Here is a 23,973-nt window from a genome sequence, read left to right on the forward strand (position 1 = left end):
TTAGATGGAAATAAAGTGTGATTATTGCTACACAAGCGTATAAATCTATAGAATATGACTTGTATAGCAGCTGGTGCTACAGTAGGTGATCGAGATGAAAAACAAAGCATACGTGAGAAAACTAACACTTGATGTCAACTTCAAACGTACCCTGAGCTGGAGTGACTACAAATAGATGCGATCTTAATGAGCGAGTGATGCTGTTTATAAACGGTTATGACTCTACCACATGAAACGCATCAAGATAACAAACAGCACCCTGGTTCAGATCAAATACAAAAGCTGTGAAGATTATTCCTTTGGTCTATTTTTGTCATTTTGATCACACCCAGGACACCTCGCTGACAAAGATACTGTTTCTTTGATATGTCTCTGTTCAGCGGGAACATGCTCGACTGGACTCGATGGTGTTGCTGCTCATGAAGCTGGACCAGCTGGACCAGGAAATTGAAAATGCCCTCAGTGCCACTTCCTCCATGGACAGCACGCCCACCCTACATCGACGACAAAACCTGGTACAAAACAAGCAACTGTCGTGTCGATTATCACGAGAGCTGCATGTTTATTAATGTATAACATCTTATGGACTCGAATCATTCATTCAAGTGTATGTCCCCCAGTGGTCATTAACTGCTATAACATGTTTCATCTTTCTTGTACTAATACTGATCAAATGTATTTATTTATATCTGTAAAAACACATATTGAAACCTTATTTGTGCGTGTGCAGGAGGAGTTTGAATCAGGATCCGCGTCGGCGTCACATCAAAACCCTGCGCCTGCGCTCGGAGCAAAACCTAAGAGTGGGGTAAGTCAGGAGCCGTGTTTGTACGAGACTACATCAGCACCATAATCAGTGTGAGCTCACGCCAAAATATCTAGGTCATTATGAGTTGTCCGATGACCCGCCATGACAAACACACACCTTCAAGACTTTATAAACCTTCATTTAACGTTCACATTTCAAAAACTTGCCCAAAAAGATCCATGGGAATTACAATAATAATAATAATCTGTGTTAAAAGTACACCTCTAAATCAATTTAGAATATTTGAAGATTTTTTTTCTGCTTGATATGATACAACATTCACTTGGGATGCAGTTTTTTCAAAAGTTGAAATCAACTCACACTGAATTTCCTAATTGTAGGAATGTCCCCCAGCACTTAGGGCTTAGCCAAGCAGACGTTAAAACTCTATAATTAGCTGGTTCCAAAGATGTAGACCCCCTCGCCCCAACAAAGAGGTCATGAGGGGGGTCTGGGAGGTGAAAAGCCAGGGAAAGGTGGAGGGACAGGGGGAAACACTTCAAGTGAGACGCATGTCTTCAAACCCCTTGCTTGCTCACTTAATGACTTTGTCAGCCTTGCCTTTTTGACGTTTTCAGAATGAGGGCAAAGTGAACAAGGCCACAAGTTGCTATTTATGCATGCTTTTTGCACGTAATGGTGTGATTTAAACTGTAAAAGGAAATACTGAGACATAATTACAAGCACGTAACACAACATTTGAAGAAGGATGCTTCTGTTTATAAAAAATAAAACACGGTAACCTGTGGAAATGTAAGAATACCTTGACGAAAAGGAACATCTAGCACTTCCTTATCGACATTGCTTTGTCTTCTTGCGTGGTCACAACTTTACTTCACACAAAAAGGAGGAATGCTTTGTAGTTAATTTAAGGAGCACAGATCAACATATTCAAAGATGTGCGATGTGTTTTGTCTGTGGTCGACTGTTTCCATAAACTCCAGCCGTGACCCAAAGTAACTCACTATAAGCTTGGGTAAACACGACTTTCACTGCTCCTAATAAGAGGATTTTTACAGTTGAGAACCCTGTTGGGTGATTGATTGAGGCCAAACAGATGATGACTCCATGAAGGGGATTCTCAGTGGTTAATAGTTGTATGGGGTCTGTCGAGTCCTTTCACAGTGAAGGTTTTGTGACGCCCACTTAATCTTTTTAGCTAGACAATACAAATCCTTTAAATGATGTAAACACGAGGCAGATGTGAGGAAGAGCCACGACGGAGGTCGAGGTTTTATTTCCTCCACTATCACAGCGATAAACATGCATAATTTAGTAGATTATACTAAAGTACTACTCAGCTCTGAATAACAGGGGAGGTAGTGTGTAGCTCCAGCATTTTACCATCAACTCTTACCATATGGAACATGAATGTAAGATTATAATTTGACATAACATTGTCATCGCTCAGTATTTATCATTATGTTGTCCCCCCCAACTGCCCTTTTCCTTTAATATCAGGATTTTAGATCAACATATCAACATGATATGCAAGATTAACTGCCCATTTCCAGAAATCCAAAGCCTGTAGATACTCAATCCTGGTCCAGAAGAAGATTTCAACACACCTGATTCAAATGGTCAGCAGGGAAACATCTAAAACATGCAGGACAGTGGGGTCCCCACGACCAGGACTGAGAAACCCTGCTCTAAATGACATAAAACTGCACTGTCACATTGTAAAAGTATCGAATTAATGTTAATAATTAAAGTTAAATAAAAGAAGAAGTCTCTGAAACCATCACTGTGGAGTAAAATACACACTTGGAACAGCCGTATAACTACAAAGTCATGTTACTGTCTCTTCTCATGATGATTGCAAAGGGCAGACGTGTGTGTACGCGCGTCTGTGTATGTGTTTGTCATTGTTACATATGAATTCCTTCCATTTCATGCTACGTTATGCAAGACGACGCTGTTATTACTCTCTCTGACACCCTCCTCGTATCTAGTGTAACACTTTGGTCGTGACTGTCCCAAGCACATACTCACTCACTCTGTCTTTTATGTAACCATGATAAATGTTGGTATGTGGCTGTGTACGTTGGTGACAGCGGGGGCACAGTCACATGTGCAGTGTCATTCGCTCGCTGCTGCCGTGCGGATAAGACACTGGGTTCAAGTGAACTGGTTCTAAACTCCATAGCTGGTGGTTATTGTTAGCCTTCAGCAGGTGGCTGTTATTCTTGCATCAAATATGGGTCTTGTATTTAGCGGATGTTGTGCCACAGCAGGTGTTTTTTTTTTTGGTTTTTTTTTGTCATGGTGGAAATGCTATTCTTTGCCTAAGAGTGTTTTTGTTGGCAGGTCTCAACTACTTGCTTAGTGGAGCAGGTGTCTTACCGTGTTGTTTGACCTACATAGTTGTGTAGCAACAGGTGTGTTTGATTTTGTGTACAGGCTTACACCAAAGCCAACAAATTGGCTGCAAGTAATCATTTGAATTATTGAGCAATTTGTGGATTATTTTCTCATGTTAACTCATGTGGTCTATGAGGAGATCGGCACACTTACGGCATTGCTACAAAAACTTAATTTGAGGACACAATCTTTTCGATCCAGTGTGAATCTTCCTCAGGTTATTTATATTTTAAGCAACATTTACTTTTACTCCACTACGTTTCCTAAATAAATTATGTACTTATACTCCACTACATTTCACCTTTATTACTCGTTACTACACTCTTAGAAATAAAAGTGCTAAGTAGAACCATATAAGGTTCTTCGGCTTGTCCTCATAGGAGAACCATTTCTGGCTCCGGGTAGAACCTTTTTATAAAGGTTCCACCAGGAACCCTTTTGGAGGGTTACACCAAGAACCCTTTTAATACCATTTATTCAGGAAAGGGGTTTTAAAAGGTTCTCTGGATCAAAATGGTTCTTACTGGAACCATCAGTGTTGCCAAGAACCCTTGAGAAAGCCTTTCTTTGGGAAAGGGTTTTTCAGAAGCAAATTGTTCCAGGTAGAACATCAGCCCTTGTAGAAGGACCCTTTTGGAACCCTTATTTCTAAGAGTATACAGTTTTGCCATTCACCCATCTTTCATACCCATGGAATTTAACCTTTTTTTGAATTAAAAAGTACATTTTGTATCAGAAAATTACTTTTGATACTGATACTTTAAGACTTTTACTTTAGTAATATTATTTAAAAAAAAATTGACTTCAACTTCTACCAAAGACATTTTCTGGTAAGATACTTATACTTTTACTCAAGTATCCCATGTAGGTCAGCGTAGTGGCCATCTATAGGTTGGCCACAGGTGTGGTTGATCATCATAGAAGAAAAAAGTTGTTTTTTAATATCAAAAGAGAGTATTATATCATTTATATTTATATTTATTTATATTAATAGCATTAATTAGAATGTTTAAGTATAATCTGTAGTGGCAAAGGTTATGCATTGTGCACAAAGTATTTGTTATGTGACTCTATTTTTAGAGACGAGTGGCTGCGAGAGGATGTGCCAAGGCACAGAGGTGGGTGGAGGCTGCTGACCCCTGACCACCTTCCTCTGAAAGTTACAGTCGGAAACAACATATCAGTCACCTTCAGTGCTCGGCATTCCCACCGGCAAGACACATCCCCTAAAGAGGATTCAGAGTATAGCTGCTGGACCAGAAACAAAGAACGGTTGTCTGTTAAATTTAGCACGGAGGCATTACATATGAAGACACTGAGAGGGCGCTGCCCTTATACCAGCCCATGTCTTCTCTGTCTTTGGTAAACATTCCACTACAGGGCAACCTTTAACCCTTTGTTTGGATCTGTATTCTGTCTCCAGGGCAACATCGCTCCAAACACAATGTCTGTCATCTCCTCTGGCGGTTTTTGCCACTGTTTGAAACTGACTTGCGGTAGAACTCTCCAAACATGTTAGGATTAGAGGATTCTTTCTTTTTTTGGGGGGGGAGATGATTGACTCAGAGATATTTTTAATTTTGAAAGACAGAGAGAGACCTTTCCCTGTCACTTAGTTATGTATGTACACGGTTCTTTATCTGTCTGTGGTTCGGTGGACAATGGAAGCGCTGTGGTTTGCGTGCTAAGGTCACAAGCAGATCTCTGCTCTGTTCTTCCTCTGTGTTCCGGTTTGGCAACCTCACAGTCCCCCAAACATCCTTTATCCAAACCACACCTTCTCCGCGTCCCACTCAGACAAAAGCCAATATATTTCTGCTACTTTTACTGCACTTTTACATCTTCTCCCGACTCTCTCTCTCTGTCCCTCCCCTCGCGTCAACAGTCAACACCATGTGCAGCAGGCATAATTAAGTGTGCCTACGTTTCACCCACATACTTGGCTTCAAGACCGTAGTAGGCCATAATGAGTCAGTGAGCTATGAAACCAACCGCCATTCAGTCTGACACGGGGTGCCAGTAGTGGCTCTGGTCATGGCCACGCTGGCCAGCTTTGTGTGGTGTCATTGTCCCCAAGGTCACTCCCCTGCTGAGCACAGCTGTAACATGGAGACAAACGCTGTGATTTAAAACAAAAAAAAAAAGAGGGTATGAAAAAAAGAAAAGGCTTGTGTTTGGGACAGGATGTGGAGAATGAACTTCTCCTCCACCCCCACAAGGAAATCTTGTTTTTCCTGCCAATCCAAGGCTAAAGCCTTTGGATAGAGCACTCCAGGAACACGAGAAAGGACACATTGAATAAATATATGTCTCTTGTTGTTTGCTGTTGAGTCGAAAACGTAATCCAAATGTAATCCAAAATCGCTGGCGTAATCCAAAAATCACAGCACGTGCCATCGTGAAATTTACCACAATAAGCTTATTTGTTCCACTAAACGGTTTTGTTTGTTTGAGCATCATTGCGGAAGGCAGTTATTGCCCAAATCTCCACACTGTGCGTTCAATGGGAATGTTTGTCTGTTTATATGACAACATTCGGTCTGATGCCACATAAAATACATCATCTTTATCACCGATGTGATTTATTGACTCCATGTGGAGTTTTTACCTAAATGCATCATAGTTGTGTGATGTGGTCTTTCATTCAGTCTGAAAACATCACTTCTGTTTGTTGCTGTAAAAAAAAAAAAAAAAAAACGCTCATCCATTACATAAAGGAGACAGAAGAAAGTGCAGGATGATGACACTTGTTGACAGTAAATCTTGGTGAAGGACTGGAAAATACAGACATCTGGAAACACCCCTGCAGCCTGCTGATAATGAAGCATCATAAATCACACGAGGAACAAACAAACGCTCAGAAACACACACACACACACACAGATTCACAGATGCTGAAACATGTATACAGGAATGCATTGTCAAACCAGGTGCGATAGCAGCGATACTGATTCAGGCTTGCGGTTTCCAGCTTTTAATTGGCGGCATTCAGCTTGAGCATGTGTTTTACGCTTTTGTTTCTCAATGTTTTATCCATGTTTGCCTTGAAGTTACATGAGTCTCAGCCAAGACACTCCTGAGTCTTTCCCAATGACTCGTCGTTGCCCTCATTTCTAATGTAGAGCAAGGAATGCAATCTGCTCCTGTATCTGTGTATGAAGTGACCTGGTTTACTTTCCATGTTTCCTGGGTGAAAAAACTCAAAGGTCAGTGTCAGTCTGGCTTCCCATGCGTGCCTACTTGAGCCAGTATTCTATTCCGTTCCAGTACAGTATATTGTGCAAGCTGGAGCATGCATAGTTGATCCATAAACATTTAAGATAAGATAGTCCTTTATTAGTCCCGTAGTGGGGAAATTTACAATAGTCATTTACTTCCTGCAGACAATAGCTGATTTGCAGACATGGAAATTACAAATTAGCATTAAAGGTGCATTATGTAATAAATCTAAAGCAACTGGCCATAAAATCCTCCTAATATGTCACAGAGACTCAGGAATAATGTTCATATAACAAACTGAACCTACCAACAACAGCAGTACAGCCAAAATATTTGCATTAAAAAAAATCTTTTGCAGACTGCAAATCATGTTTTGAAATCATGTTTTGGCATGTGGCGCCACCCACCGCCGTCTACCCATCATTGCAGTCAGTAGAGTCTGAGCTGCCGAGCAACAACAGGGTTGCCAGTTACGTCAGAAAACGAAACCTAAAAGATCTCGGTATTTTGAATTTGAGTGTAGTAACCGTTTTTGGCCACATTCTTACATATGGCACCTTTAAATACTATACTATAACCACTAACCAGGTCCATCTTTTGTCTTATTCTGTCTTAGAGAGGTGTTACCTGATCAGGTCTCCTGGCCAAACAATCCCATAGTAGTGTGTGGTATTCACAGACATGATCTTTTTGTCATTTGCTTGATTGGAGTCGTCTCGATGTCAGACTTGCTTCTGTCCGAGTGTGTGTGGTCCCGCGTCTTCAACGTATCCATAAGTAATCTCACAATTTTGTATGTATGTATTGTTGTTTGAAAACCATTTGGAAATCGTCCCGTGTGTGGCCACAGCGTAACGAAACTGTGACCCCAGCAAGGTTTCATCCACTGGGAAGTCGACACGCTTTATGTCTTCCACAGACAACAGTCTAATCCCTCTGTGTTGTTAACCATCTCTGATTTATACCAGAAACGTATGGATGCAGTTGAGGCTCTGGTCCATAAAACACAGATTCAATCTTTTGTGTTATTATAATCAGTTTAATAAGTGGAAATGCAGGAATGATGCAACAATCCAAAAGCTGCATGCCAAAAGTTTGAGCCATGTGGTTTTCAGTTTGTCTGCTAAATCAATCAATCTGCAGAGACTTGGTCTGATTTGTCCTTTGCACATAAAAATGGAATGAATTGTGTGAACAGGTAGAGATGCCACAGTGTGGAATTTTTTTCCCACCGGGTAATAAATTCACGACAGTTTTGTTAGAGCATGTATTTCATGATGTTTATGTTGGAGTTCCCTGCAGGAAATTGGAAGTGTGTTTGTTTGTGTGTCATTGTAAAGTGTTGCTTAATAGACTTTTGACACAAAACGCTTGTGTTCTCATCTCTCGAGACTCCATTGTGCAGTGTGCTTTTCATTTCACAAGTGTAGCGCTCAACTTAATAGTTGTTTGGTCTTTTTTTTTTATTTGATAAACATGACAGCTGCAGTACCTCTGATGTGCAAAAAGTCGAAACTCACAAATGTACTGAATATAATAAAGGAAATGCTTTCTAAAGTCAGGCGGCTTTCGTATCAGGATTGACAATGAATGACAGTAGGTGGATTAACCCACTTAATCCGGCTTTTGGAAGGGAGAGTCTTATGGTCAGACGTTAAGAGTTACTGTCTCGCCCGGTGATCGATTCCAAGGGCCAGTCAGCGGTTCACAGTTTATGCTCCAGGGCCCCAGCACTAAATCCCAGATGGCCTGTTGCTTCAGCTTTCTCGTGTAAACAAAGGCAGATGTGTGTCTTTCTGTCTCTGTGTGTGTGCACATCCACGTTTTCTCATTCTCTCATAATCAACCCACACAGAACATAATCTCATGACTCAAGGCTGACCGAGAGGCCTCAGCGACTGGTCAGTGTATATATATGTGTGTGTGTGTGTCAGAGTGTGCATGGTGAAATCATTAACTTCCCAACACAACCAGAGACAGAAAGCAAACCCACTCACCTGGGCTTTTAGTGTTATACAGTGTTTATACAATGTACATGTTTCTGACACAACTTAAATAGTGTTGCCAAATTGACTTCAGAGTTGTTTTCTTTTCAAATAGCTTTTAAATTCAACATCTGGACACTAATGTACCTCTTCTGCAGGAAATGTTCCAACGCATCATTACACCAAGCCCTCGCATCACTTCCTGTTGACACACTCCAAGTGTGACATGTGGAAATGATTAAAATGGGGAAAAGGGGGATGCATGGGGGGGGGGGGGGGGGGTACTCGGGGAGAAAGCAAAAATGAAATTGTTTCCCACGTTTCCCCGCGTACATGCACCCAGGGGTCGACAGAGCACGGTGAATAAATTCCTTTATAAGTGCGGGGCAGAAAGTGCACATTCACGCCAGTCAAAGAACAGAAATCGGCACCAGATAACATCTCCAAAGGTCCGAGACAGGCAGCCGTGTGCACTCGCTCACACTTACCTCAGTCTCTCTTCCCTCTTTCACACACAGTTACCTTATACGTCTAGCGCCGAAGCCGCCACCTTAACCGACCATAAGCCATCTGCACCAATTTAGCCATTTGCGTTAAGTGGTGGAGAAAAAGGTTTGGGTTAGTCTGAGCCCCCTAATCCTCGACCAGCATAGACCATGGGTGGTCACACACATTTGCACACACACACACACACACATACTGCAGCTGCAGTGCAGGGAGGGCAGGGGGGGCTGGGGTTGAGAGAGTGGTAGTGGGAATGAGAGAGGCATGTTGGATTGCTCAGGTTTGTTTTGCAAGAGCTACATGCCAACGGCTTGCTTAACATCTAACTCTAATTTACTCACACGGAAAAGCTTGTGCTTATCCTGCCACATGCAAGCACAGTAACTGGAAATGTAGAACTGTTTCTGAATGCCATTGTTTCACTTTTTTTTACTTTTTTGAATTGTGAAAAGCTGGACTTGACAGTTTTAAATAGTCTTTTATTGACGCTTTGAGTGATAGCTTGATCAAACATTCAAATAGTTACTAATGTAAAACTCATGTAAAACACATGACTAAATGCTCTTCCAAGATCCCATTATATTCAAAAATATCAAATATGTCTAATTTGGGGGAAAATATGTCTGAAATGATGCCCAAAATATGAAGAATACTTTCATTTATTGAATTATGAAGTGCACAATATGGGGTATGTTACACATCGAGATGGCGTCAACTATTTAAAAGCCAAGTACACTCTTAAAAGTGTCTTACTTAGCAAATAAAAGTGCTAAGTAGAACCCTTTTTGGCTCCAGCTAAAACCTTTTTATAAAAGCCACCTGGAAACCTTTTGGAAGGTTCCACCAAGAGCCCTTTCCTTTCTTGGGGAAAGGGGTTTTCAGGGGTTCTCTGTATCAAAATGGTTCTGACTGGAACCATTAGTGTCACCAAGCAAAGCAAGCAAATGGTTCCTGGTAGAACCTCAGTATTTTTAGAAGGACCTTTTGGAACCCTTATTTCTAAGAGTGTACACATAAAACAGCATAGAAAGTATTGCATGTTTGTTGTTCCAGGCACTTCTCACATGACAAAAGGCGAACTGAATAATCACGGTTTGATGTTCATTGATAAAATAAAGCAAATTTGCTGATCAAATGAAACATTTTTCCTTGGAAAGTCAACCGTTTCTTTGCAGATTTACTCGTGGGAAAAAAACGTCGTTTACTAAGCTTCTGGCCACGGTAATGCCAGTAATGATCCTGCAGTGGTCAATCATGCAGGCGCACATGCTTGTAGGCCACATGCACATGTGTAAAATAAACACATACCGTAACCCCCACACAACCCACATCCAGTAAATTAGTGGCAGTAAATGAGGCAGCTGATGGTTGCTCTGCAGCTTACAGCTCTCCAGTCGAACACCTGACACAGCCCAGACAAACCCCACACAGGGACAAGCTTGCGATGTGGCATGCCATGGGGGGGGGGGGTTGCACAGTACAATGAAAACACTGGTACTTACTGGCACCCATTCATTGACATTCTTCTCGCGCGCTGCAGTCGCTCGCGCACGTTTGTCCGACTGTAATCGTTATTATGAAGGAAAACAGGGAATTGTGTGAAGGTGAGATTTACACCGTGTAAGAGACCTTCGTGGGTCATTGACAGGAACCTGTGGTGTGCTGTTTACACACGAGGAAGTGTGCATGCAGTTGAACTGCAATGTCAGAAATGTGCGGGAGCCTCACAGACCTCCCACACTGACTGTTATTCAAGGCTGTAGGAAAGTTAGTTTAAGATATTTCATGTTTAACACCTTTGCACTTTAATATGATGAAATCTCTGCGTGATGTTATTCTATAAACCCCACAAAAGTAGTTTTGTGGGGTTTTATGTTACCTTACTTTTGCTCTCAGCCACAAACCCATTCATTCTAAGACATAAAGACTCTTTAAAGATGAGTCACAGTCGACTAATTTCCGAAAACATCTAGTTACTGCTAATTGTAGCTCTTTGTGTTTTCTGCGTTGCCAACACTGGCAGCGACAGCTGTTGACTTACCACATTTTCTAACGCAAACTTTTTCTTTACTCACCAGGAGCTGAATCACTTCTTTTGCTTCTTCTGACATTAGCATACTAACCAGCTCATCCCCCCATCAACCTTGTCACTCTCTGATAACCAGCATCTCTCTGAGGAGCTGCTCACAGGGCAACTGTAGACCTTATTTTTAAATGTGAAAGTAAGTCGGGGTCTCGTCTTCCAATTTGTGCGACACTTCCTGTATATGTTTCCTTCACATATCTGTGAATGGAGGGGAGTTTGCTTCCTTAACAGTGTCGTGGCAACATTTGAAACTCTTGTTTAACAAATCTAAATGGCAGGTCAGTTCCACATCCGTGCTATATTATGGAGTGGAATGAGGAAGTGACCTCATAATTCTCACAATATTGGAGGAAAAAGTCCACAGTATGAGATTTTTTTTTATCATGGATACATTGTATTCATGGTATGCTATAGTATAGTATAGTGTAGTATAGTATAATATAGTATGGTACGGTATAATATAGTGTGGTATAGTATAGTATGGTATTATATAGTGTAGTATAATATAGTATAGTATGGTATAATTTAGTGTAGTATAGTATAGTATGGTATAATTTAGTGTAGTATAGTATAGCATGGTATGGTATGGTATAATATAGTATAGTATGGTGTGGTATAATATAGTGTAGTATACTATAGTATGGTATGGTATGGTATAATATAGTATAGTATGGTATGGTATATTATAGTATAATATAGTATGGTATGGTATATTATAGCATAGTATGGTATAATAATATAGTGTAGTATATTATAGTATGGTATGGTATAATATAGTGTAGCATAGTATAGTATGGTATAATAATATAGTGTAGTATATTATAGTATGGTATGGTATAATATAGTGTAGCATAGTATAGTATGGTATGGTATAATATAGTATAGTATGTTATGATATAGTATAGTATGGTATAATATAGTGTAGTATAGTATGGTATGGTATAATATAGTATGTATAGTATGGTATAATATAGTGTAGTATAGTATGGTAAGGTATAATATAGTATAGTATGGTATAATATAGTGTGGTACAGTATAGCATAGTATAGGGCTCTGGAGGTCATGTGACTCATGTAGTGCATGAAAAGCTTCTGGCAAAAGAACAGTACAAGTGCTGGTTTCAAGCTGTAAAAGTCCCCCTGCGCACTAGAGATGGAGCAGTCCATCACAGAACCTGACAGACAGAATATATCTGCTCCTTATTATAGCCCCACTTGCTTTTTCATGAGTATGGAAACAGCTGTAGCGGACATTATTCCAGATTGTTCCAGATTACGTTCCAGCATGACGACATCTTCAGTTTTCTGACAAACCTTGCCTCGTTTTACTTTGGAGAGTGCACTTAAAACAAAGTTCAAAGTTAGCTTTATTGTCAATGCAGACCTTAATGCAAAAGACAGAACTGTGAGAGGCACTCAATCTTTGCAGCTCTGTGAGGAGTGGTGGGAGAATCAACTCACTGTAATCAGGTGTGTGTGTGGCACTGATCTGTGTTGATGAAGCCCAGATGTGGAGAGTTTTCATTTACCCTGAGTCTCCAGTTGCTCTTTGCTCACTCACTGTCTCACCTCCAGAGGCAGTGAGAGGTTCTACCTGTGGCTTCTTACGTTGTTGGTGTATCTATAAACACCAACTCAGAACTTTGTGTGTCTCTTGCGCAGCCTTTGCCTTTTTCTTATGGTGTTTTATGGGTCTTTATTTTTTGGTCCTTTTCAACAATAAGAATACACAGACTTGTCTTAATCTGCACTAAAATTTCAAGTTGTACTCAGGGGGAAGAGACTAAAACAGGTTGTTATTGTTGTCTGACTCTTGCACCACTCACTGTGTTTTACTCACCGAGGGGGCAACGCAGCGAGGTCACTGCTGTGACTGAAAAAGCAGAGCTAATATTACTGAAGCCCCCGAACAGCTGAAACAGCACTGAATATAAATCTATCTCTGATTTCACTTTACTGTTGTTGTTCTGTTTGTGCTGGTGATTTAGTGACAGTTGGGTGAGTGGGAGTCTTTGGCCGTGGCTTCTCCCCGGTGTCTTCTTTTTTTTAGGTCATTAATCAGCAGTTAATTCTAAGGTAATTTCTCCACAGAGGGAATTTTACCCGCTGCTTGTCCCCATTGACAAGTGTGCTGGCAAATTATTCACAATTGCATGTACACAAATGTTCAAAAATTTGGGGTCACTTAGAAATGTCCTTATTTTTTTTTAAGGAAAAACACTTTTTTTCAATGAATATAACATTAAATGAATTAGAAATACACTCTATACATTGTTAATGTGCTAAACGACTATTCTAGCTGCAAATGTCCATCCATCCATTTTCCACCGCTTATCTGGGGCCGGGTCGCGGGGGCAGCAGTCTGAGAAGGGACGCCCAGACCTCCCTCTCGCAGGACACTTCCTCCAGCTCTTCCGGGGGGACCCCAAGGCGTTCCCAGGCCAGCCGGGTGACGTATTCTAGCTGCAAACGTCTGGTTTTTAATGGAATATGTACATAGATGTATAGAGGCCCATTTCCAGTGTTCTAATGGTACATTGTGTTTGCTAATAGCGTTAGAAGGCTATTGGATGGTTAGAAAACCCTTGTGCATTATGTTAGCACAGCTGAAAACAGCTTCTCAATGTCATGACTATATTTTCTCTTCATTTTGCAACTCATTTGATGAAGAAAAGTGTGACTTTTAATGGAAACACAGAAAAAATTGTATAGGTGACCACACACTTTTGAACGGTAATGTATACACACAGATACGTGTTAACACATTTAGTTGTTGCGCGCACACAAAGACCCACATCTCAGCAGACATGCCATTGGGATTTTAGATAAAGCGTGTGTATGGTTTAGACATCTCCCCCCACTGGCTTCTGAAGAATCTGAGTAAGACAGATCGAAACCCAGACAACACTTTATCAAGAGTCAATCAGCCGACACACGTTTAGCAAAAACAAACTCACCTATGAGAGCGGCCATTGTATTCACTCAGACTGTGTCACACCTGCACTGGTTCGTCATAAAATGTAAGAGCTCCCTGTAGTCCCACTTTCCTGCTTATAATGATTCATTCTGCGTTTTTGCCCATGTTATAACATGCTCTGTAGTGTGAATATGTTCAATTTAAGTCATTCCTTTTGTTTTAAGTTTGCCAAAATATTACCGCATTGATAAAGTTAAGTGTACAGACAGTGAATTGGAGTCCATCTAAAACAGGCCCGTTGGTCAGATTTTAGACGGCTCGCAGCATCGGTTTTATAATGTATTATTTACGGCCAGGGACGGACTGGAATAGACCGGCCCAGACCGGCCCACTGCATACAATCACGCGTACACACACTTTTAAAACACCACAGGACGTGAGTCACGGCGTCCCCCGGTAGCTCAGCTGGTAAGGAGCGAGTTGCGTTCAGGGTTCACGTCCCGGCCATAACAGAGCGATGCATAAACCACTTACTGTGTTATTATGTTTTCTGACTCCAGATGTGAAAGAAAGGCAGGATTATTTTTGGTTTTGTGTTGTTCTTTTCATTTGTTTACCCCTGCGTGGCTTAGATTTGGTTACATTGCCATTTAGAAATGATAATTGTGTCACTGTAAACAACTCTTTCTACTTGTTTTCAGGCTTTGTGCAAAAGAGACAACTAAATAGCTGCTATATATAACTTTACCATTGAACAATGAGAGTGGCATTCATATTTCTATGTAACTCTAAACAAAGAAAGCAAATTGGTGCACTTCCCAACCTGCTGTGTGACTGCAGGACACAGCTAAATGATTCTAATTGTTAGGGGGAAAAAGCATTTATTTTATAAATGAAGAGGAAGAGCTAGGCTGTCATTGAGTACCTCGCTCAGTCTGATCTGTTCCAGCGGAGTGTGGATTAAAACAGATCAGGGTGTGGAGGTCACTTAAGGAACCTGAGGTCAAAAGTCAGAGGCAAGAAAAGACCTTTGCATTCCAACTGACTGCTGCACACACACTCACACACACACAGGATAAAGCCTCCCAAAAAAAAGTATTTTATAAAAAGCCCCAACAAAGCCAAAGAAGGACACATTACACAGGGCAGAATGATGACAATCGGCTCGAAAATGTGTTACGATTTTATCAGTAATGTCTCTCCAGACCACCTCTCTGAGGGCTGAATCAACACTGAATCATGTAGAGTGACGTGATATGTTGTTCAGAAGTCTCTGGTGGATTTATTATCTGTTAGTAAGCATTTATTAAAACGTGTGCACACCAGAAAACTATGCACCCTCATTCATTTCATGCTGTGTGTGTGTGTGTGTGTGTGTGTGTGTGTGTGTGTGTGTGTGAATGTACATGAAGTTTGCAGACATTTTGGCATGTCATTCGTTCTGAAGATTGATGTTTTCCAGTTTAGTCATCGCATTTATTTGTAGCCGTTTGATCATGCAAACACACTTCAAATGATAGTTCAGGGTTTTTTTTTGTGGCTGTCTGAGGCATGTAGGCATCGATGACTGCACTGTGCACGCCCCCCCCAGGCCTGAGAACCAGCCCGAGACCTGGTGACCTGCTCTCACCAAAAATGTAGTTGCTAGTAGGGACGTCCCTTTTGTTAGCCACTTAACAAAAGGTTTACCTCATGAAATGAACGTATCTTTTAATCCTTTGATATCTTAAGAATAAGTTCAGTGTCAGACAGTTTGAAAAATGCTCACTCTCCCGCACCAAAGTCCATAGACTTAAGGACACAGATTAGGTAAATCAGGTAAAAAGGTACAAAATGATATTGAGGGTTCAGAAGACGAGATTTTACCGGTGTTGCGCTTACTTCCGCCTAAGTAACGAGGAGTAACATCCTCCCAGTTTGGTTCCTCTTAAATTGGCGTGAACGAGGGCTGGTTTGCCAGAAAAGCACCAAGGTTCTGAGGTTCCAGAACGTCACCAAAGCCAGAACCAGAACCGGAACCTGTGTTATGATGGTTCCTATTTTTGCATATTTTACTTTGGTCTCAATTTGAATCCATCATTTAGATGATCCTACTGATAAAATAAATACTATTGAGTGCTGTCTTAAGTTTTTAATTCGCCTATGCTAACAATTGTAAGATGAATGCATCTTGTAGCGTGGGAAGTAAAACGGTCTTTTGAGCTCACACAGTCACACTTCAGATTACCTGAACTATATTTTTTAATTCTATGTAGGAACACTTAAATGGGACAGGCCTGGTCAGTTTGAATGGTTCCATGACATCACACAAAGTAAAAATACATCATAACCAAACTATCTTGACTATAATGTTGTGTTGTTTTTTTTCTTTTCTTGTCTTTCCCAGAGCACATCTGCCATTCCTGAGAAAGAAAACGCTGGTAAGTCTTTTGTTTTTATTTTCCCGTGCTCCGTTCAAATGTAGATGACGGCTGACCAGATGATAATCTGGGTAGTTTAAAGCTGATAGCATGACGTTTGTCTGCCGTTGAGCTGGCGTGGTTCCTCGTCTGCTGTCATGTAGGGGAGGTTCTGCAATACAACATCTGATTGATAGGCTTCTCTGGTATTCACAACATGGGGTAAGAAAGAAAGGAGTTTCTGAGTTGGAGGTGGACAGACTCTGCTACTGTGAGAGACGCTGGATGCCAGTCCAGATAAGATCCTAGACTCATCTACTGAACCATCAAGTCTGTTGCTTTTCTGAAGATAAGAGCCAGACTTGATGTTGAGTGCAGAAAACCTTTTGAACCGAGGATAACAAATGTGCAAATCTATACAAATGCACACCCTTTTTTTATGGCTGGACTTAATTGGTTGTTTGTTCTGCTTTAGGCCTTCCAATGCACAACCTTTTGCTATTTATTTGTTAAGGTTTATTATGATCCAAACAAACTCACTCTGGAGTGACTGCTGCCTCCAGTCTGGCTCTGACCGCTCTGTCAGAAGTCTGCCAGTAATGCACAGGGTCATTAAGAAACTATGGATGAACAGACCTACTTTCAGATGGCCAGCAGGGGAGCAGTGTTCATTAAACACCCCCCTGCGTCACTAGTCCACTAGTAAACAATACCAGAGAGGTAGTTCGACGCGAGGACGGGGCTTTCATATTGCCCCCTGCTGTCTTAAAGCCTGCGGGGAGCTCTGGCTCACACTCGCTCTGTCTCTTCCTCTAATTACTGCCACTTACTGGTAGCATTTCATGGGAAATGTGCAGAAGCTGTCAGAATGTTTGCTCTATGCGCGGATACGTTAGCCCTACTTTTTGCAAAAGGCCAACTTCAAATGTTCTTGACATCGAGTCTAAAAACTTGCAAAAAAAGAGGCACGGTGGAAACTTCAAAGGATCAAGCAATCTTGGTCATTTTTCTTCATTTGGGGTCTGTCTGACTTGCTGAAGTCAAGTTATGTAACCTCCATCTCTGGGTCTGTGTGATGGAACCCAGGACTCTGTAGAGGTGGGTGGGTTTGGGGGTGGGGAGGTAGAGTCATGATGGGATTTTTTTGGGGGGGACTTGGTGGAGCATAAAGCCCTGTGTTCATTGTGACACTTCAAAGCTCCTCTCTGTATCTCCACAATTTAAGCCTTTGGGGAATGACACATTTGTGACAGTGTTACATCACGCACCATGCCCCGAAGGCTCTTGCTGCACTGCACTCAAATGAAAGACTCATTCATGGTTCATTTTTTTACTGTGCTCTTTGACAACAGAAGCACCCCAGTGAACAACGTGAAGTTTTTCCATAGCCCGTGTTCTGTCGCGGGCGCAGTTAATGGCCTCCCTGTGGCGCTCAGTGTACCTTGTGGAGTGGTCAGTGTCACGGTTCTACTTGGTGCACAAAGAGGATGTGTCTTTGTGCTGCCAGAATTACAACGGACAACCTGTTGTTCAGAAGCATTCTCTGTGGGATGCACTGAAATGGCAAGAAAGGACAACCATATAATGTGTGACTGTCAGGCCTCATTTACTTAGTAATTGTCGATGGTTGAACTTTACAATGAAAGAATGGGATGAACATCGACACATCAGATCTTCATCCATGTACACTACCATTAAAAAGTTTGGGGTCACTTAGAAATGTCGGAGAATCACTTTATTCAATGAATACAACATTAAATGAATCAGAAATACACTCTTAACATTGTTAATGTGCTAAATGACTATTCTAGCTGAAAACATCTGGTTTTAAATGGGATATATGTACATAGGTGTATAGAGGCCCATTTCCAGTGTTCTAATGCTACATTGTGTTTGCTAATCGCGCTAGAAGGCTATAGGGTGATTAGAAATCCATTGAAAACCCTTGTGCAATGATGTTAGCACAGGTGAAAACAGTTTTTCTGGTTCTTTGAAGAAGTTTGAAGGGCAGAATTATTATTTTGAATATTTTTTTTTGATGAATAAAAGTGTTACTTTTAATGGAAAACACAAAAAAAGTTGTATAGGTGACCCCAAACTTTTGAACAGTTGTGTAGATGAGAGTAACAGCTAAGAACTTTGTTAAATGTAGCACCATGCAGACTCTTCCTGACCCAAACCACCGGGGATATATAAACAGAACACACTGTCGGACAACCAACCAACAGCAGGGTTTTAAAGCCTGACCTTTTGCCTGGATTCATAGTCGCTCATGCTCACAGTTTCTTTTCTGTCTCGGCCTCATAGTCTGAAACACTTACTCTGGTCGTGGGTGGAGGAGGTAAGGAAAACTGAGGAAGGAGAGGAAGTGGTTAAGCACTCTCCACGGGGTCCTGTGTGGGACGGGGGGGTTTCACTAGGTCGTTCCTGTGAATAACCCGTCTCATCATTTCTGACCGTCTGCCACCCCTTTTTGTTTCCCGTCTTTATCCACCGTTTCCCTTGTAGTCACTGTTGTTAATTCCCGAGGAATTCCACGTTAATTTACTGGTATTTAAAGCCGTATTTGAATATGGCTGTGGTTTTTTTTTCCCATTTTGATTCACAAATGCACCAGAACTGAGATTTGACCTCTGGGAATCCCATTATTTGTCATCATATTATTGCTTAATCCAAACTCGTTTTTGTTTGTCTGACCATTGTTTTCAACCTTTCTGATGTATGTTACCATTTAAAAAATGGTTTATTCTTTTTATTGCAGAAAACCCAGCTCCAAAACTAACACCACTTTTTATGGCGAGTGCTTATTCCTGCTGGTTTTTGAGCTTTATACTAACTGACTCAACAGCAGTGTCGTGGAATTGGGCCCGTTTACCAAAAATGTTAATTAAAAAAACACACAGATGGAATCTGTTTTATCTACTGTGTGCTCTGGTTCCAACTCCAGTCCTCAAAATGGGCAAATTCCCACACAGGTTTTCACTTAATGTAGAGAACATTCCTGTGAAATTAAAGTGACTGTCATCTTGTTTGTGTCCAATAAGGACATTGCTCTCATCTGAGAAAGTACGTAATGAAGCTACACTTAGTCCAAATCCGCTTATTATCTGTATTACTTTCCACTTTGTTTGCCTCCTCACAGACGACAGCCGCGGCACAATGCTTCACGCATAACGCGTTCAGGTTGTCCGTCCATACGCACTCATTATATGACCGCGGTCAGATGTCAACCCGCAAATTGACTTGGTTTTAGGGAGACGTAAACCTGTTAAGCCGTAATTCTAGTTTCCTTCTTTTGCCACCCTTCAATACACAGTACATTGAGTTGGTTTGTTTGTGCAAGGTCACATTCCTGGCCTCCTCTGTCAGTCTATGCCAGCCTCAACACCTTCCCTTCTTCTCTCTCCTCCCATATTACACCCTTAATCCTTTGCTTCCTGTGTGAAGAGACTATTATTGTATTGTAACATACTAGAGTTGGCTCCATTTCTAATTTCACACTCCCATATGTGCAATCTTAACTGTTCTCCTTCTAAGCAAATATATATTTAATGCTATTATTTCACCCATTGTAGTTTATTTGGTTAAATTGGGCTGAGGTATGTTCACAGTATTCATATTGAATGATCTTAAATTCTATAAATACACAGTCTAAGATGGGAAAATGTTAACTTAACTTCTTATATCAGATTTTCCCTTCTTTAAGGTTGGAGAGGTTTTTTCCCGTCCCCTCTGCATGAAGGGGAATTTACAACAGGAAGTCAATTTGCTGAACTCAGTTATGAAAACAAACACCACACTATACCAAAAGCCTTAATGGTAGTTATATCATAATTCTTCTATATATACATCTATATATGTTTACCACTGATGACCTATACCATGAGTTTTGTTTGCGTAAAGCTGCTTCACATTGTCCAAATAAAAAAAAAGGAAGATGGAGGGAACAAAGGTAAACAAGAAGTGTTTTCCCGCATCAGTCCCTCCCTACTTTAGTGTTCATAATTTTAACTGAGGTTTATTTTTTACCCCCCTCCTTGAACTCATGCTTCATCTGAAATGACCCATCAACAACATCCATTCATAACCAGGGTACCGTAAATCTGCCAGTTGTTGATGGTGTGAGTTGCCTGAGCTGTCCCCGGGCTAATGAATCAGCCCTGGCTCAGCAGGCTCTGTCACACCCTGGCTGGTTTATTCCCCTTGTCTGGATGTCTGGAGGAGAGCTTGTCTAGAACATGAAGGAGACTCAGATATAGAGTGTCTGGATATACTATATATATGGGAAATGTGTGTGTTTTTTATAATTTGAGTTGCCTGGTTGTCTGATGTCTTGCTGTAAGCAATAACTGTATCCCCCGATTTAACTCGTATCATAAGGTGTAAAAGTTTCAGATGTGGAAGTAAACATCGTGAAAGTAGGTCAGACAACACATTTGATAGCAGGACAAGCGATCGAGCAGACGGTCACTTCAAAGGAGCTCCGACACAATTACATAGCACGTGGGCACGCCCACACATACATGCTCCAACATACCGACGCTGTAAAGAATAGAGTGCATTGTTTTGCGAAAGGCATTTTGATGATAGACGCACATATACTGTTTATATACATCGTTTGAAGTCCTCCCAAAAACAACCCCCACGTCCTCGTTTTTCACCGCCCCCCGTCTCCATATCTGGGTCAGTGTGTTGGCAGGTAACCACCTCCTTCTAGATGTAGGTACATTCCACTGGCAGGATCTACTCAGGTTTGACAGAGGGGGGCATTTGGCAAGACTGTCCTTCCTGAGGCATGGGATTTCCATTGTTTCCCTCGGTCATCCACACTTTCAGGCTAGTTACAGGCTGTTTATTGCCCTCTTATCACAGGTGAACTGTACCAGAAGCACTGAGAGGGAAAGTGCCAGTGGCGGCTGGTGATAAAACGTCAGTATGTTGTGAAGGTCTGTGGTGTGATGACGCCTCGATGCACCTCTTGAGATCTTCGATGTACAGCTGCAGCTGAAAAGTTGTTTATGAATGAAAGAAAAGTAAAAAAAAACGGCTGAAGTTAGCGATTAAAGATCAAACATGATGGTCGTTGACGGAGGAGGACGAGCCGAGGAGAGCTTCGCGATAATCCAGATGTCTTATTCAGGTTATTCCCTGCCAGTATGCGGGATTATTCAGGTAATGCTTACATGGATAAGCTATTTACATAAGTAACAGGCTATAGCGTTAGCGGAATATTTCATGTAGTTACTCGAATAAGTTCGCTTGCTTTCGGATCTGGACAGAACCAATGAGAGAGCAGACCCTGGTCGCCTGCTTACCAAAAGTTGAAGGACATACATAGATGTACTCATTTGACCGGCATCCGTGCCGATGAAACTTGCTGGGTATAGGTAATTCACTAAATACAACCCACAGTGTGCACGATTGATGATCCGCCCCGAAAAGTACTCTGATACTACTGATCTACTCTGATCTGGAAACGTTGCACTCTTGGATGCACCCAAGCTCATTTGGTTCAGGTGTTAATGTGTGTCATGGCGGGTAGTAAAAAATGTGATACATTTATAGGACGTTTGTTTTTCCGTATCCTTACCTAATCCTCGTTTTACAACATCGTTAAAGAGGTCGTTCTTAGAATCTTAGAAGCGCAGACCAATCCAGCCTTATCAGTCCCAACAAACCTTGAGAGACCATTAAGTCAATTGGCCGTGATGAGCACAATCCTATCAGCAGGCTGCAATAAGCCAACGCTGGGTACATTACCTTCACTTGCTGGAGCGTTTGGTCGATTTCCTTAAGTGTGGGCTTAGTGTGGAATGCATTTACTTCTCACAACTACGCACTAAAAATGTCAAGCGACATATGTCCAAAGACTAGCATGTGGCAAGTTTTTTTTTTTTTCCAATACATTAACTTTGATGCACAGTTAGTTGATTCTTGTAGACCACCTGGGGACAACAGAGCAAACTATAAACACTTTGTGTGCCTTATAAATATGATATGACGAATGGGTGAATTAAAACAACACTCAGGAAGGAAAATAAGGAATAAGATTTAGAAAACACAATATTTGCAACCGATAATATATATATACATGACATAGGGCTGCAACATTTTTTTTATTACATTACTAAATTAATTGTGAACTATGGATTAAATGGTTTAAGTTTTTCTGATTTTTCAGCTTCTAAAATTTGAGTGTTTTCTGGTTTATTTGCTCCATATAACACATAAATCATTGAACAAATCAAGACATTCGGGGACATCATCATTTCCAGATTTTGGAATTGGATTAACGGAGAAAAGAATCATCAGATTAAACGATGACGGAAATAATCGCTAGCTGCAAGCCCTACAAGAAATATGTGCGTTATAAGAGATATTACCCAAATGATTGATAGTGTCAGTTGGTTCATTGAATTAGTCCAATCTTCCAGAGTGTTTGACACTGAAGTTGAACGAGTCCGTCACTGAACACCATTCTGTGTTGGACAAGCGCGCCATTGAGTGGGTGTGAGGTTCCGGATGCTGCGTAGTCCAGTTCCACCCCGACAATGTCACCCGCCCTTCAGATCAGTTTTAATGAGCAGGTAATAATATACAGGCTTAGCCAGAGCCCTTGGAATTGCTTCATACTCAGGGTTTGTAATGTAATTAATGACACTTTAAACAGTAAGTATGTCGGACATTATAAACGTCATGTCCTTCAGCACAAACTCACCGTGCAATAATAAATGCACAAGTCACAGTGTTACAGAGTGTTACAGTAATAAGCTTCCCCACAGTACCCCAGAGAGTCGCGCTTGCTTAATCGAAGCTAAATCAGCATTATCGGATCAGCTCAGCAGCAGTCTAAGTAATGGATTCCATTGTGTTGTTTTTGTCCATCTCATCTGCTTAAATATCGTTGCATAAGGTCCACAGTCCAATATTTTGCAATGGCATGGATGGATGGATTATCTTGGGTTTGCATGTGTGGGTTCTTAATGTGTGTGTGTGTGTTGTTTGTGAGGACCCAAAGTAAACCATACAAGTGAGGACATTTTGCGTAAGTAAGGACATCTTTGAGATTTAAGACCTGGCTTTAGGGTTAGAATTGGGTTTAGGTTAGGATTATTTAATTGTGATGGTTAAGGTTAGGGTAAGGGGCTAGGGAATGCATTATATCTATGTTGGTCCTCACTACGAATGCTGCACATGTGTGTGTGTGTGTGTAGCCTAGGGTATATTATGTTGCAGCCATGAGATATTTATAGTAAAGACATGCCATTGCTTGAACTATTTCCCATGGATGAATGAATGAGGAGAGCGTTTAGCTGTGCATGACGGGGGTTTCCGTGTTTCGTGAGGAGACAAAAACACATCCCAGTGTTAAATCCCACTATATGTTACAAAACCATTTTCACTACCAAGCATTTCTGGGGAAAAACCACTGAATAATTTTGAGTGAATCAAATTGTATTTTTATTAGACCCTTCATCGATTTCATTTCCTGTCTTTTTGCCCTCGGTCCTGTGATGTCGTAAAGCCGCTCGTCCGCAAGGACAGGTGGGACTTCATAACAAGCAGGCTGCCTGAGCGATGGGTTATATAACCGGCGCTGATGTTCCCTGTGTCTAGACAGAGCAGGGCAGGTGTAAACAGAGGCGCAGGCAAGGACGAAGGTGACAGAGAGGAGAAGCTAAGTAAAAAGAAAGA

General features: G+C 41.3%; 1 protein-coding gene across 1 annotated transcript in view; it reads left to right on the plus strand.

Annotated features, from left to right (window-relative positions):
• Window positions 1-772: 772 nt before the first annotated feature.
• dlc1 (DLC1 Rho GTPase activating protein) overlaps window positions 773-23,973 on the plus strand; it is a 62,033-nt gene continuing 38,832 nt past the window's right edge. Inside the window, exons 1-2 of the mRNA XM_083909701.1 lie at window positions 773-808; window positions 16,266-16,299. The gene's annotated coding sequence lies outside the window, so the exon portion shown is untranslated. The remainder of the gene's footprint in view (window positions 809-16,265; window positions 16,300-23,973) is intronic.

The sequence above is a fragment of the Microchirus variegatus genome (genome assembly GCF_963457635.1).
Source record: "Microchirus variegatus genome assembly, chromosome: 23".
NCBI lineage: Eukaryota > Metazoa > Chordata > Actinopteri > Pleuronectiformes > Soleidae > Microchirus > Microchirus variegatus.